General features: G+C 45.1%; 1 protein-coding gene across 1 annotated transcript in view; it reads right to left on the bottom strand.

Moving 5' to 3' along the window:
- LOC124798218 (uncharacterized oxidoreductase YjmC-like) overlaps window positions 1-16,389 on the bottom strand; it is a 246,676-nt gene extending 230,287 nt beyond the window's left edge. Inside the window, exon 1 of the mRNA XM_047261525.1 lies at window positions 16,292-16,389. The gene's annotated coding sequence lies outside the window, so the exon portion shown is untranslated. The remainder of the gene's footprint in view (window positions 1-16,291) is intronic.
- Between the last annotated feature and the right edge of the window lie 353 nt (window positions 16,390-16,742).

Genomic DNA, 16,742 nt, shown 5'->3' with positions numbered 1-16,742 from the left:
AAAATGGGGGCCAATTAACCTTCCTCCCATAATGCTGCACCATACATTAACCCGCCAAGGGCGCTGATGTTCCACCTGTCGCAGCCATCGTAGATTTTCCGTTGACCAATATGCTTTTCTTAGCTATTATTGCAATATTCCACTTACTAATTATCCTGTTAGTCGCATGTAATTCTCGTATTAAATAAAAACGCACATGCCAATTGGCTTGCTGATTTTTCTCTGTTTTACTTTCTTCGCCGGATTTCATATACACTGATCAGACAAAACATTACGACCGCTGCCAATTGCTGCCAAGTTTCACAGCAGTCTTGATCTTTGATCTTCATACTGGACATTTTCAGCCTGAGAGACGAATGTTTGATATTGACAATTCAGGTTATTTCAAACGCCTTTGTTGGTGAACTTTCTGAACAGAAATATCTTCCTATCTTTCTTCACATTCTTATTGAGACCCATATTCATTGACACTATAATGGCTTTATCACCGATTCTCTGGTCTATGCCCTGCGGAAAGTTCAGACCTATTTATTACCCTCACGAGTCTCTTCTCCGATTAACTGACCTGGGTAGTTTTCGGAGAAACATTTAACGTAATTTCTTACGGTTCCCTGTCTCTAGTACCTCTCTAATCACTTGAGTCTCCCAGTCTGCCGGTGGTTAGTTCATATCCCCACATAACACTGTAACTTGACCAAGAAACTGATATATTTTTTCCAGGCTTTCCCTTAAATGTTGCGTCACTGCCGCTCGTGAGGCAACGGGTGTACAAAAGTATCAGACTACTATGGTTCAACCACCTTTAGCACGCAACTTCACCCAGTTTATTTCACTAAGAAAGCTGTGCTATCCTCACTATATATTATCGCGAAATTTACAGCAGCCAGTCTACTTTTCCGATACGTACCGTATTCAGCCAGCTTATATGCACCATTTAGCTCAGGTAGTCCCACGGGAAAACAGAAAATAAGAAATAAATTGCCCGGCTGCCGTGACGCGGTCGAGTGGAACCGCCGGTGTCGCACGTCACAGCTGTGCGGCCACGCGCTCTGGCTGACTGCCAACCTGCGTCGGAGCTTCTGACATAGCGCGACCTTGAACGACTCAGCCAACCAGCCGTACGCTGTGCCGCGTTCCCCGCCGCTTATGTAGGTCATGCACCAAGCACTCAAGCCGCTGAAAGAGTCTCCCTCGCATCGCTGCGTGACTATGAAAATCAACGTAGTAGTTCGAACAGTATGAAGTTGGGGCAGCTATGCCCAGCGACAAAACAGCTGATCGCCTAATGCCGGGTGGTGGATAGCACTAACAAGCTACTCATGCAGGAGTCTCACTTTGTTCACGGCTCTCCCCCCCTCCCCCCCCCCCTCCCCCGCACACCCACAACCACCCACGCGTTTAAGTAACTTCTCGTCACCCTCAGTTTTAATGAGTCACTTTTGTGTAAGATTTTAGAATAATGTATTTATTTTATTTACCGTATGGCTTTTTAAGCACAATATTAAATATAACACAAAATATAACGCATGTAATTCACAGACATCTAAATTTTTTATATAATAAATTGCGTCATTTGTTGTTGTCAGGAAATATAATAATATATTACTATATTGTAATGTGAATCTGAATGTACACATTTCAAAATGTTTTGCATCACCCCGGTTCCCAGAACTCCGGAAGATAATCGTTGACTGTGGATATTGTATCACAGACACAGTCCCTTTGACTGTTCAGAGATGTCACTAAACCCGCGCAAAGATGTAAGCAACCATGCATAAGCAGCACCTATTAGACCGAGAGGAAGGCGGTATACAGCTCGTCTCTAGTTCAACCATGCCTAGACCGTCAATACCGCGGTTCGCTCGCGTGCGCATTGTTACTTTGTGCCAGGAAGGGCTCTCATCAAGGGAAATGTCCCCCCGTCTCGAACCAAATGGCTAATGGTTCAAATGGCTCTGAGCACTATGCGACTTAATTTCTGAGGTCATCAGTCGCCTAGAACTTAGAACTAATTAAACCTAACTAACCTAAAGACATCACACACATCCATGCCCGAGGCAGGATTCGAACCTGCGACCGTAGCGGTCACGCGGTTCCAGACTGAAGCGCCTTTAACCGCACGGCCACACCGGCCGGCGTCTCGAACCAAAGGGATGTTGTTTGGACATGGAGGAGATACAGAGAGACAGGAACTGTCGATCACATGTCTTGCTCAGGACGCCCAATGGCTACTAATACAGTGGATGACGGCTACCTACGTGTTATGGCTCGGAGGAACCCTGACAGCAACGCCACCATGTTGAATAATGCTTTTCGTGCAGCCATAGGACGTCGTGTTATGACTCAAATTGTGCACGATAGGCTGCATGATGCACAACTTCACTCCCGACGTCCATGGCGAGGTCCATCTTTGCAACCACGACACCTTGCAGCGTGGTACAGATTGGTCCAACAACATGCCGAATGGACCACTCAGGATTGGCATCACGTTCTCTTCACCAATGAGTGTCGCACATGCCTTCAACCAAACAATCGTCGGAGACGTGTTTGGAGGCAACCAGGTCAGGCTGAACGCCTTAGACGCACTGTCCAGCGAGTGAAGCAAGTTGGAGTTTCCCTGCTGTTTTGGGGTGGCATTATGTGGGGCGGACGTACGCCACTGGTGGTCATGGAAGGCGCCGTAACGGCTGTACGATACGTCAATGTCACCCTCCGACCGATAGTGCAACCATATCGGCAGCATATTGGTGAGGCATTCGTCTTCATGGACAATTCGCGCCCACATCGTGCACATCTTGTGAACAACTTCCTTCAGGATAACGACATCGCTCAACTAGAGTGGCCACCATGTTCTCCAGACATGAACCCTATCGAATATGCCTGGGATAGACTGAAAAGGACTGTTTATCGACGATGTGACCCACCAACCACTCTGAAAGATCTACACCGAATCGCCGTTGATGTGTGGGACAATTTGGACCAAAAGTGCCTTGATGAACTTGTGGATAGTATGCCACGACGAATCCAGGCATGCATCAATGCAAGAGGACGTGCTACTGGGTATTAGAGGTACCAGTGTGTACAGCAATCTGGACCACCACCTTTGAAGATATCGCTGTATGGTAGTACAACAAGCAATGTGTGATTTTCATGAGCAATAAAAATGGCGGAAATGATGTTTACGTTGACCTTTATTCCAATTTTCTGTACAGGTTCCGGAACTCTCGGGACAGAGGTGATGCAAAACTTTTTTTGATGTGTGTAGTTTCAGAGGCAAAATTCTTCAAATGCGGAAGTTTAGGATAGGCCTTACCGTGACTGTTATTGCGAATGAAATAACAAGTTTACTGTTATCAGTCACTGATTTATTTATATCCTATTCTGTTTTGGTTGTTTATTTTCACCTTTAGATATACATTTAGTTGTTAGTCAAAAAACCTCCTCAAAACCGTGTTCTGAAATACTGTTTTGAACCTACACTAGACAGTGGCACACGTTACAGCATAACTTCACAAAACCCACACGTATGTCGTACTAAAACGTATAAATCCATCTGAAGATGGAGGTTTAAACCTTTGAAAAGCGTTGTGGACATAATAAATCAATGACTGGTGCTAGTAAAGTAGTTGTTTCATTCGCAGAATTCTTTGACATAATTCGAACACAAAATATCTTCGTTTCATCTTGTACTGTACATTATTGTTCAAGCAGCACTTTCTGAACCTGGCTCAAAAACGGAGGACTCGAAACAACATTCTCCATAAGGTATTAACAACTACATGAGGATCTTCAGCAACCAACCTGTGGTGTTCAGCCTTGGGTTCGGGGTATTCAAATGCTGAGTACTGTGCACCTGTTTGGATGAACAGTCATCGTACAGGACGTGGTGACAGCAAACTGAGTACTACAACTCGCGCAACATATGGCGCAGTCAGATCTACTCCAGTTCGTTGGCTTCTAATGCTGACTGGTATAATGCCTCCTGATCTACACATGTCTATGCCCTAATGAGGGAATTCCACAAGATCTCCAACAATCCTAGTCTAGGAGGAGGAGGAGGAGGAGGAGGAGGAGGAGGAGGAGGAGATTAGTTTTTAACATCTCCAGTCGACAACAAGGTCATTAGAGACGGAGCACAAGCTTAGATTAGGGAAGAATGGGAAATGAAATCAGCTGTGACCTTTTAACGAAACTACATCAAGAAGAAATGCAGATGATAAACGGGTATTCATTGGACAAATATATTATACTAAAACTGACACGTGACTATGTTTGCACGGAATTTGGGTGCATAGATCCTGAGAAATCAGTACCCAGAACAACTACCTCTGGCCGTAATAACGGCCTTGATACGCCTGGGCATTGAGTCAAACAGAGCCTGGATGGCGTGTACAGGTACAGCTGCCCATGCAGCTTCAACACGATACCACAGTTCATCAAGAGTAGTGACTGGCGTATTGTGACGAACCAGTTGCTCGGCCACCATTGACCAGACGTTTACAATTGGTGAGAGATCTGCAGAATGTGCTGGACAGGGCAGCAGTCGAACTTTTTCTGTATGCAGAAAGGCCCGTACAGGACCTGCAACGTGCTGTCGTGCATTGTCCTGCTGAAATGTAGGGTTTCGCAGGGATCGAATGAAGGGTAGAGCCACGGGTCGTAACACATCTGAAATGTAACGTCCACTGTTCAAAGTGCCGTCAATGCGAACAAGAGGTGACCGAGACGTGTAACCAATGGCACCCCATACCATCACGCCGGGTGATACGCCAGTATGGCGACGACGAATACACGCTTCCAATGTGCGCTCACCGCGATGTCGCCAAAAACGGATGTGACCATCATGTTGCTGTAGACAGAACCTGGATTCATCCGAATAAATGACGTTTTGCCATTCGTGCACCCAGGTTCGTCGTCGAGTACACCATCGCAGGCGCTCCTGTCTTGTGATGCAGCGTCAGGGGTAACCGCAGCCCTAGTCTCTGAGCTGATAGTCCATGCTGCTGCAAACGTCGTCGAACTGTTCGTGCAGATGGTTGTTGTCTTGCAAACGTCCCCATCTGTTAACTCAGGGATCGAGACGTGGCTGCACGATCCGTTACAGCCATGCGGATAAGATGCTTGTCATCTCGACTGCTAGTGATACGAGGCCGCTGGGATACAGCACGGCGTTCCGTGCTGCCCTCCTGAACCCATCGATTCCATATTCTGCTAACAGCCACTGGATCTCGACCAACGCGAGCAGCAATGTCTCGATACGATAAACCGCAATCGCGATAGGCTACAATCCGACCTTTATCAAAGTCGGAAACGTGATGGTACGCATTTCTCCTACTTACACGAGGCATCAGAACAATGTTTCACCAGGCAACACCGGTCAACTGCTGTTTGTGTATGAGAAATCAGTTGGAAAGTTTCCTCATGTCAATACGTTGCAGGTGTCGCCACCGGCGCCAACCTTGTGTGAATGCTCTGAAAAGCTAATCATTTGCATATAACAGCAGATTCTTCCTGTCGGTTAAATTTCGCGTCTGTAGCACGTCATCTTCGTGGTGTAGCAATTTTAATGGCCAGTAGTGTATTTCGGCATTTGCCTGAGGCGATTTAGGGAAATCACGGGAAACCTAAACACGGACGGCCGGATGCGGGTTTGAAGTGTCATCCTCCCGAATGAGAGTTCAGTGTTTTAACCACAGCGCTACCACTCGCTCGCTAATCCTGGTCAACTCGAGCTTAGTGACTTGTCACTTTTGAATCTTAAAAGGCTAAAATTGCGCCACTCAACCTTGCGTGATGCTACTGACATATATGGGAGGATTTTAAAAGTCTTTGCGAATGGAAAAGTCGATGGGAAGCAGTCACAGATTAGGCCTCCATAATATCTTTACAACTGATAGATTTCCAAGCAGATCCCACTACCACACAAGACCTAGAATGCTCTGAACAGAATCAGAACGGGACATGGCCGGTGCAGAGATGCTCTCCACAAGTGGAAAAGCTGCCCAATCCAGACTGTGACTGTGAAGCTCCACACCAGATTTTCATCACATTTTTAGTGACTGCAAGATTCGAGCCTGTCACAGTGATGGTGAGGACTACCCTCTGGCAACTCCAGATGCTGTGCGCTGGATTGAAGGACTGGATATTCAGTTTTTGAAGCACAAACAATACGAAGATTCCTATCTGTAACTATGTATATTTATATATATGTATATGTAATCACTGGTATGTCTGTACTAGCCAATGCTAAATAGATATTGGAACAAAACATTTATACATATTACTAAAGCCCGACGCTATATTTTCTGACTGTATGTGAAGGCTAATCTCAAGAATTACCGTAGGCATTCTGATATGGTTGCCACTGATAGAGAGACCGGTTTCTGAGGAATGTTTGTGTATGTAATTTATAATTATAGTAGTGATGAATGTGTAATATATGTGCTGTTAAGCATTCAATATTTAATTGGCATTTGGACTGTCATCTTGTGGCAATTATGGGAGTTATGCGCTGGCCATCTACAGATGAGTTCGTATCTGACGGTGACATCAATAAAATGAAAAGGCGTCGCAACGCCAGAGAGCAGTGAAGCTTGACCGGACCAAGTCGCGGTTTTTTGCCTTTATGTCAAAGCTGTAGCAAAAGGCTCGAGGCATTGCGGTTCTACCTGTGGTCTAACGAAGTGTCAGATTTGTGGTTCACGACAGCTATGGTCCTCCAGTGAATTCCTGCGTTTTCCTGGCTGAAATCTTCTTTACAGACAATCAGGTCGCAAAGAAATCCATGGGGGTTAACCCTTAGGAACACAGCCGAGAAGTATCACGCATTACAAAAAGATTGTAATTATTTAAAATTTTGTAAATTTAACTGAAAGTCTTGGTAGTGATGTGTGACCACTGTTATCAAAAGAAACTATAAGGAATTTAAAAAAAGATGGATGATTTCGGAAAAAAGGTAATAGATGTTTTAGCTTTCAAAATGATGGAACACAGCAATCAGTCGTCCTTTCCTTTCAGGAATTATTAAAGCAAATCTAGATTTCGTCTAGTGCCTAGCCATTATCACAGCACTATTTCAGAGTTTCAATACATGCCCTAGAACGTCGGTCCCCTGTTGTTCGAGCTTCTGTCACAGTTCATTCAAGACTACTGTAAATATCTTGAACGAACTGTGGCTGGGTCTGAGCACTATGGGACTTAACATCTGAGGTCATCAGTCACCTAGACTTCCAACTGCTTAAACCTAACTAACCGAAGGACATCACACACATCCATGCCAGAGGCAGGATTCGAACCTGCGACCGTAGCAGCAGCACGGTTCCAGACTGAAGCGCCTAGAACCACTCGGCCACAACGGCCGGCGAACGAATCTGTGACAAAAGCTCGATCAACAGGGGAACGTCGTACTAGAACATGTATTGAAACTCTGAAATAGTGCATTGACAACGGCTAGGCACTAGACGAAATCAAGATTTGGTTTCATAAAACCTGAAAGGAAAGGACGACTGATTGCTGTGCTCCATCATTCTGAAAGTCATATCACAGTCGTTGAGTGAATTCCACATTCCTAATGGAAGGTAACATGATAAAGCTGTTTTTAGACACGTTTCTTTCGTTCCTCATTACTCGTTTCGTGCCCTGGTAATCTTCGGATGACCTCATAGAATTATAGAAACAAATATAAAGTTACACAGTGTATATAAAACACACCTATCTTAAATAAGAAATTTAGATGTAGCATATTTGCACAACAATTATTTTTGACAGGTGAGTGCATATCATTTTACGTAAATGTTAAATATAACTTTGACACCTAAGTGAAAAATCGTCAGGAAAACAACGAAATGAAACAAAATAGCACCAGTAACTACACTACTGACCATTAACATTGCTACACCACGAAGATGACGTGCTACAGACGCGAAATTTAACTGACAGGAAGAAGATGCTGTGATATGCAAATGATTAGCTTTTCAGAGCATTCACACAAGGTTGGCGCCGGTGGCGACACCTACAACGAGCTGACATGAGGAAAGTTTCCAACCGTTTTCTCACACACAAACAGCAGTTGACAGGTGTTGCCTGGTGAAACGTTGCTGTGATGCCTCATGTAACGAGGAGAAATGCGCACCATCAAGTTTCCGACTTTGATAAAGGTCGGATTTTAGCCTATCGCGATTGAGGTTTATCGTATCGCGACATTGCTGCTCGCGTTGGTCGAGATCCAATGACAGTTAGCAGAATATGGAATCTGTGGGTTCAGGAGGGTAATACGGAACGCCGTGCTGGATCCCAACGGCCTCGTATCACTAGCAGTCGAGATGACAGGCATCTTATCCGCATGGCTGTAACGGATCGTGCAGCCACGTCTTGATCCCTGAGTTAACAGATGTGGACGTTTGAAAGACAACAACCATCTGCATAAACAGTTCGACGACGTTTTCAGCAGCACGGACTACCAGCACGGAGACCATGGCTGCGGTTACACTTGACGCTGCATCACAAGACAGGAGCGCCTGGGATGGTGTATTCAACGACAAACCTGGGTGCACAAATGGCAAAACGTCATTTTTTCGGATGAATCCAGGTTCTGTTTACAGCAACATGATGGTCGCAGCCGTGTTTGGCGACATCGCGGTGAACGCACATTGGAAGCGTCTATTCGCCATCGCCATACTGGCGTATTACCCGGCGTGATGGTATGGGGTTACGCGTCTCGGTCACCTCTTGTTCGTAATGACGGCACTTTGAACAGTCGCCGTTACATTTCAGATGTGTTATGACCCGTGGCTCTACCCTTCATTCCATCCCTGCGAAACCCTATATTTCAGCAGGATAATGCACGACCGTCTGCTGCAGGTCCTGTATGGGCCTTTCTGGATATAGAAAATGTTCGACTGCTGCCCTGGTTAGCACATTCTCCAGATCTCTCGCCAACTGAAAACGTCTGGTCAATGATGGCCGAGCAACTGGCTCGTCACAATACGCCAGTCACTACTCTCGATGGACTGTGGTATCGTGTTGAAGCTGCATGGGCAGCTGTACCTGTACACGCCATCCAATCTCTGTTTGACTCAATGCCCAGGCGTATCAAGGCCGTTATTACGGCCAGAGGTGGTTGTTCTGGGTACTGATTTCTTAGGATCTATGAACCCAAATTGCGTGAAAATGTAATCAAATGTCAGTTGTAGTATAATATATTTGTCCAATGAATACCCGTTTATCATCTGCATTTCTTCTTGATGTAGCAATTTTAATGGCCAGTAGTGTAGATACAATGGCCGGCCGGAGTGACCGAGCGCTTCTAGGCGCTTCAGTCTGGAACCACGAGACCGCTACCGTCGCAGGTTCGAATCCTGCCTCGGGCATAGATTTGTGTGATGTTCTTACGTTAGTTAGGTTTAAGTAGTTCTACGGGCCTGATGACCTCAGATGCTATGTCCCATAGTGCTCAGAGCCATTTGAACCATTTTTAGATACGATGACCTAACTTGAACAAAACTTACAGTACAATGATAGGGACGTTCTCTTTTTCCTGATAGGTAAACAATCTATCAACAGGAGGTGTGACTATAGCGGCGCTGCTGCACGTCATCACCTCACCTTTTTCATTAGTTACATATGCGTCCATAATAAAAGGCAGTGTTAAAATGATACATGAAATAAAATATGTATTTATAAAATTTTAATAGCTATTATTGCCAACCTAATTGCTGGGTACGTCTACTTATCATTTTTGGACAGCCGCCGTTTAAAATTTTACAGAAACAACGAAGGAAAAAACATTTTTGGTGCAGATAGTTTTATTGGTTCTATTTATTTGTCGTCAGAGTCGTTGTATGAATAAAATCTTTTCGAATAAAATGCTGGAGCTTTCGATGGCTACCTCTGCTATCGTTGTCAGGAGTACAAACCTCTGATTGCCGGGGCTGGTACTGTTTTCTGTTTATGGAGGCACGATTACAGCCTCTGACAGCAATCAAAGTGTGTCGAAACGCCGCTTGCGCGGAAGGTGAGTTGCGGAGCTCACTGCAGCTCCAGTTCGCCGCGAGACCGAGTGACGTCATATGGCACGTGGGGCCGGCGCCACGTTTAAAACAGCTGCTCCCGCCTCCCTACAAGTTCCAAGCATCCGTCTTCGCTTCCTTTCGCTAGCCAAAGCCCGCCACCACGCTTTACTAGCAGTGTACCCTCGTTTCTGTTAAAACTGTTGTTATATATTAGAATTTCAGCTGACTCCTTTTTTTTTGTTTCTCAAAAAATTCGTCTTTAAAATTTACACACTTTTGCATGTGGTCGAGCCAACGCTGAAAAGTTTTTCCATTCTTATGTTGGCGCCTCAAAAATATGGTTTGGGAAAGATTCAAAAAGCTTTTTGAGGTGATCGAAATTGTTGTCCACGCTTTTAGGCAGTTAGGCGATAAATCTTGGAAAATATTGGCAATGGGGCATAAATTATAGGTTTTTCTCCGCTGTTTCTTATACTATGTGTGTGTTTGTATTACCATGATGAAGAATGGTTTCATCATCTGCTATCAGTTTTTCAGTTCTTCTGTAAAGTGATTTCTGGCGTTCCCCAAGGTAGTGTTATAGGCCCTTTGCTGTTCCTTATCTATATAAACGATTTGGGAGACAATCTGAGTAGCTGACTTAGGTTGTTTGCAGATGACGCTATCGTTTATCGACTAATAAAGTGATCAGGAGATCAAAACAAACTGCAAAACGATTTAGAAAAGATATCTGAATGGTGCGAAAATTGGCAGTTAACTAAAAATAATGAAAAATGTGAGGTCATCCACATGAGTGCTAAAAGGAATCCGTTAAACTTCGGTTACACGATAAATCAGACAAATATAAAGGCCGTAAATTCAACTAAATACCTAGGAATTACAATTACGAACAACTTAAATTGGAAGGAATACTTAGAAGATGTTGTGGGGAAGGCTAACTAAAGACTGCGTTTTATTGGTAGGATACTTGGAAAATGTAACAGATCTACTACGGAGACTGCGTACACTACGCTTGTCCGTCCTCTTTTAGAATACTGCTGCGCAGTGTGGGACCCCTACCAGCCTGGACTGACGGAGTACTTAGAAAAAAGTTCAAAGAAGGGCAGCACGTTTTGTATTATCGCGAAATATGGGGGAGTGTGTCACTGAAAAGGTACAGGATTAGGGCTGGACATCATTTAAAGAAAGGCGTTTTTTCGTTGCGACGGAATCTTCTCACGAAATTCCAATCATCAACTTTCTCCTCCGAATGCGAAAATATTTTGTTGATACCGACCTACATATGGAGAAACGATTACCACGATAAAATAGGGGAAATCAGAACTCGTACGGAAAGATATAGGTGTTCGTTCTTTCCGCGTGTTATACAAGATTGGAATAGTAGAGAATTGTGAATGTGGTTCGATGAACCCTCTGCCAGATTTGCAGAGTATCCATGTAGATGTAGATGAAAATAAGTCGCGTCAGTATTTTCTAACCAAAACTTGTTAAACTGATGACTCGGTAAGAGTCAGAACCTGCCTTTTTGAGGTTTTAGAGCATTTCCCCCGTCTCGTGTGCTACGAACGTTCAACAAGTAATGCAACACTTTGTTTCTGAAAGCAGGTCGATTATATTCAGGATTGCATTGCACTGTACTATTCCCCACTCTTTGGGCTACAAAACCCAATTTTCCAACGTATTCTCAGTTCAATTCGATGTACTTGGGCCATGCAACGTCTTGCTGCATCAGTAACTTCTTCTTTTTTTTTCTTTATTGTTATTTTGAAACCTTTACCAGAAAGGTAGGCCGGCAGCGGCCTATCTACTCCGCTCTTCGGCCACAGAGAATATGGACAGGCAACATAAAGAGAGAAAAACAAACAAACATGGTGGATGAAAACGGGAGACAGACATAGTAAAATAAATGACGCCGTTCACGGGCGCAATGTTTAAATAAAAAAGTTCATAACTGCACACAAACGGGGAAGACAGAGTTTACACACTTGAACGGAGGAGCACAAACGGAGAGACACTGAAGCACTGACGCGAATACACCCATGAGCACTGGAGACGATATCTGGCGCACGAAGATCCACTGTTCATGCGAAATACCTGGGGACCTGCAAAAGAGAAGAGGTGCGGGTAGGTGGGCGAGGGGTTTGATGCTAGTGGGAGAGGAGGAGGAGAGGGGAGGGGAGGGGGGTGTGGAAGACTGGGGGAAGGGGAGGGAGGGAGGGAAGGAGGGAGGGAGGAAGAGAGGGAGGAGAGAAGGGAAAGAGGGTCCCCTGCAGGGAAAACACAGGGGGAGGAAGGGGAGGATCAAAGTTGGTAGGAGGGGTAGATGGAGGGGATGAGGGCATCATCAGGAAGGGGGAGTTGGCGGAAGCCACGTTGGGCAAGGGTATGGAGTGTGGAGTGCGGGTGGGACGTGGGAGTACAGGTGCGGCATTGGACGGGGGTGAGAAAGGATGGGAGGGACAAGCAGGTGAGGGGGATCAAGTTTGCGGGAGGTGTAAAGGATCCAAATCCATTCTAGGAAAAGGAGGAGGTGTGGGAACGGGGTTAGGTTGTAGAGGATCTGCGTGGCGGAGGGGAGGCGGATGCGACAGGTGAGGTGGAGCGCATGGCGTTCCAGGATTTGAAGGGATTTGTAGAAGGTAGGGGGGCGGTGATCCAGGCAGGATGGGTATAACAGAGGATGGGACGGATAAGGGATTTACAGCTGTGGAGGACAGTGGAGGGGTCCAGGAGTCCAGACCCCATGTGCAGCCAGAAAGGAGCTTGAGGAGTTGGAGTCGGGAGCGTGCTTTGGCTTGGATCATCCAGAGATGGGGAGTCCAGGAGAGGCGACGGTCAACGGTGACGCCAAGGTACTTGAGGGTGGGGGTGAGGTTGAGAGGACGACTGTAGATAGTAAGATAGAAATCGAGGGGACGGAAGGAAGGGATGGTTTTGCTTACGATGATTGCCTGGGTCTTGTAAGGATTGACCTTGAGCAACCACCGGTTACACCAAGTGGTGAACCGGTCAAGATTGGATTGAAGAAGGTGTTGGGAGCGTTACAGGGTGGAGGTGAGGACAAGGAAGGCAGTGTCATCAGCGTATTGGAAAAGGTGGACGGAGGGTGAAGGCGGTGACATGACTGCTGTATAAAGGAGGTAGAGAAGAGGGGAGAGGACAGAACCTTGGGGCACACCGGCAGAGGGATAGAAGGTGTAGGAAGCCGTGTTATGGATGGTGACATAGGAAGGACGGTAGGAAAGAAAGGAGGCGATCAGATGGATGTAGTTAATAAGATGGGCGTAGGTTTGGAGCTTGAAGGGGAGACCAGAATGCGATACAAGATCTTAGGCACGTTCAAGGTCGAGGGAGAGGATCAGTAACTTCCCCATCATCCACGTACTGCATCTCGCACAGTGCATCCTTCATTGGGCCGAACAGATGGAAGTCGTAAGATGCGAGATCCGGGTTGTAGGAATGATGAGGAAGAATAGTCCAATAAAGTTCCGAAAGCTCCTCTCGGGTGCGCAGACCTGTAAGAGGCCTTGCGTTGTCTAGGAGAAGTTCATTGCATTTTTGTGGCGACGAACACGCTAAAGTCCATCAATGCATCAGTCGCAGCTGTGTGTGGCCGGCTGGCACGCGGGAGATCGGACAGGTTTGCGCGACCTTGTTGCGATGGTGACAGACGCCTCGCCCAACATTCACCGTTCTTTTCTTTACTGGTAGGTCTCCTTATACATTCTGCAGACGGCTATGGATATCTGCGGAGCTCTTGTTTTCCGCTAAAAGATACACACAATGACAGCTTTCTGCTTCCGTTACAGACGCCATTTTGAAGGTTACATATAGCGCTGCCACCTATCGGAACTTCATGAAACTAATAGGGTCTGGGGCAGGAATATTCCACGATGTCCCGCAGCAAATTCTGCATTTTTCCAACTGAAATTGGTCGAGAAAAGAAGTGTGTTGTATTATTTATTGAACACCCCTCGTATTTTGCACACCTGGTGGAACAGTTTTGTCATCACATTGCAGTTAAAATGTTCACATAAAATAACGTGGCACCGAAGAACAATCTCAAATTAGCAAAATGAAAGTGTGCCGTGAACGCTGCCGTACTGGGCAGCACGCTACAGTCGTCCCCAAACTAAGGCGCTGCGACCCCGAAACTTGTGGTGAACAAATAAATTCAAGAAAAATTAAGAACGTAGATGTACAACCATTGGTTACAGGAAAAATACTTTATCAGCTGCCGGCCCGCACAAAAAATTCTACTTACAAAACATGGAGACCACGAAAAACTTTTCGATGAACTTCAGTTTAGCGTGACTGTTTACTAATCTACTTCAGGCGTTATTAATAGGCTGACGTGCATTCATAAGCCGCCACGACAACGATTCGCGTGTTAATCTGAATGTACATACCAATTTGCCGCTTAGCTCCTATGCTATCATTGAAGGACAAACAGTCTTATCTGACGGATTATACACACATATTTACAGCCTCCGGCATTCTTACAGTGAGGAAGAAATTGTGTGTTGGTGTATGAGTCTATGCAGCAGAATAAAACACTAAATACGTTTTACATTGGCCGTATGAAAATGGTAACTTCCTCACGTGTTACGTGAAACACAATAGTTATCTGCGTGCATTTGCTCAATCGCCCCACTCAACAGCGTTGCGTCAGGATTTTATCAAAGTACACTTATCTGAGAGACACCGGCGTAATACTTATCATAATCCTCGTCCCCAGACTACTGGTGTGGTAGCCATGTGACTAATATGTGAATAGATCTCATTTCCGGATCCACAAACACCACAGGGAAAGAAATTCGAGAATACCAAGGATAATGAGGTAGCAACAGCAAAGTCAGGAAACGGTTTTTTCAGTCGCGTATACTACAGCAAAAAATGCTCCTTCTGGAAAAGGAGGTGCAGAGATAAGACAATTGAATATAGCAAGAAACGCAATACACAACAATTAAACTCAGAGACGCAAAATTGCAACAGTTCCCGTACGAAGGAAAAAAAGAAAGAAAATAGAGACCGATGCGCGGGGAAAAACAGCACAATAATGATAAGATTTTGTTTAAAAAAAATGAAAAGAAATGCAGAACCAACGAAAATTAAGATGTAGCGCAATATACTGATCTAGTACGTTGTTTGTGAGAATGACTGTTGCTTGTATTGCACGAATTACTACATGAAAATACTGCTTCCACACGGGAATACCTTTGTACAGTACAGCTGACAGTCCCTTACACATTTGAACTCCCGTATCCCAACGTCTTCAGCAGTCTGCATTTCTATGGAAATGAGTGAAAAAGTGGAAAAAAAAAGATTTTTTATATAATAATGTTTACTAAATACAGTGAAAAAGGACGAAATTACCAGCGTTTCTCTTTTAATCAACATGTTGTTAACTATTTGCCTTTGTACCCTTTCTCGTGTGCACATTATCATTATGTTTAGTTGTTACTATTACTGTACATCTACTGCATCTCCATCGGTATTCCTAGCAACTCACTCACTGTTGAAATACTAAGTACCATTAACTACGTCATCGCCACAGTGACTGCTAAAACCTTTTCTGCCTTAAATGTATCTAAAGCTGGACCGGTTGGAGTATGATAGCGTCACCTCAAACCCCCTCTCTTCCGGTCCCGATATTTTGATTGTGGTGTAGGTTAGGTTGGAAAGTGACAATTTAATTGAAAATTGACGAAGCCAACGAATTTGAATACGCAATAAAGGTTGTGATAACTGATATGTGGTCAGAGTCTACGTTAATTCTATATTTAACGAACTTTTTTTTTTATAAATAACAAACTTCACGTAAAGTCAGAAAAGTATTACACAACAGACAAATCTCTGATAAGTATTCTTGAGCGTAGTATGTACGTGTGTGGTACATAAATCACGAATAACTTCCGCTGCAGGGCAATATCTTGGTTCCGTTATTATAATTCACGATATATTATTATCGCTATGAATTTAACAATAAATAATATTAGTGCCAAAATTTTGGTGTGAAAAACCGTGCCCTGGAGTAAGAGAAGGCCTGAAGGTCGTCATCTGATTAAACAAACAAATAAAGAAACAAAATTTAGCAGTTTTTAAGCTGACAGATATTTTTACTGAAAAGCTCTCACTCGAAAATGCGTGAACCGAGGTGTTTTAAATTATCGACGGGTTACGAAGTGACAATGTTGGTAAATAGAGTGTTTCCTGTGTGTCATTCGTACCTAGTCGCACGAACTGCGCGGAGAGCGTAATGGTGTGACGTCACCACCCACCTCAGAGGCACTGTTGTTATGCAGAGCAGACGCTGGCCGGCTGCTCGCTGCGGCCACACCGCTGGCGGTCCCCGAACTGAGCCACAGGGCGCCGTCGCGCATGCGCGGAGATAGACAGACGGCGCGGTTACGCGCAAGCCCTACTTTGCTCAATGTCACGCCTTCGCGTTACGTAATCCGCGGCACTTGCCTGGACAACGTTCGGCGTCGCGTCACTGTCAGTCCTTGCAGGTTAATTACGCTAAGTACCCCAGCTGAATTAAGGACATCTGCATGTTATACGCATTGCTTCTCTGCGTTAGTAGCGAGATGAGTACCACTATCTCTTCACTCACGAGGTATGGTACACTAGACTCTCGCTAATCCCGCCCTCAGTAGTCCGGCCTCTCAGTAATCAGGCGCACATCCAAAAACACGTGCACAATGAATTATCGTGCGCAACATTGCTTAG

Source organism: Schistocerca piceifrons, chromosome 5 (assembly GCF_021461385.2).
Source record: "Schistocerca piceifrons isolate TAMUIC-IGC-003096 chromosome 5, iqSchPice1.1, whole genome shotgun sequence".
In the NCBI taxonomy this organism is placed as follows: domain Eukaryota; kingdom Metazoa; phylum Arthropoda; class Insecta; order Orthoptera; family Acrididae; genus Schistocerca; species Schistocerca piceifrons.
The sequence above is the reverse complement of the archived record's forward strand: the minus strand, read 5'-3'. Positions and strand labels throughout refer to the sequence as shown.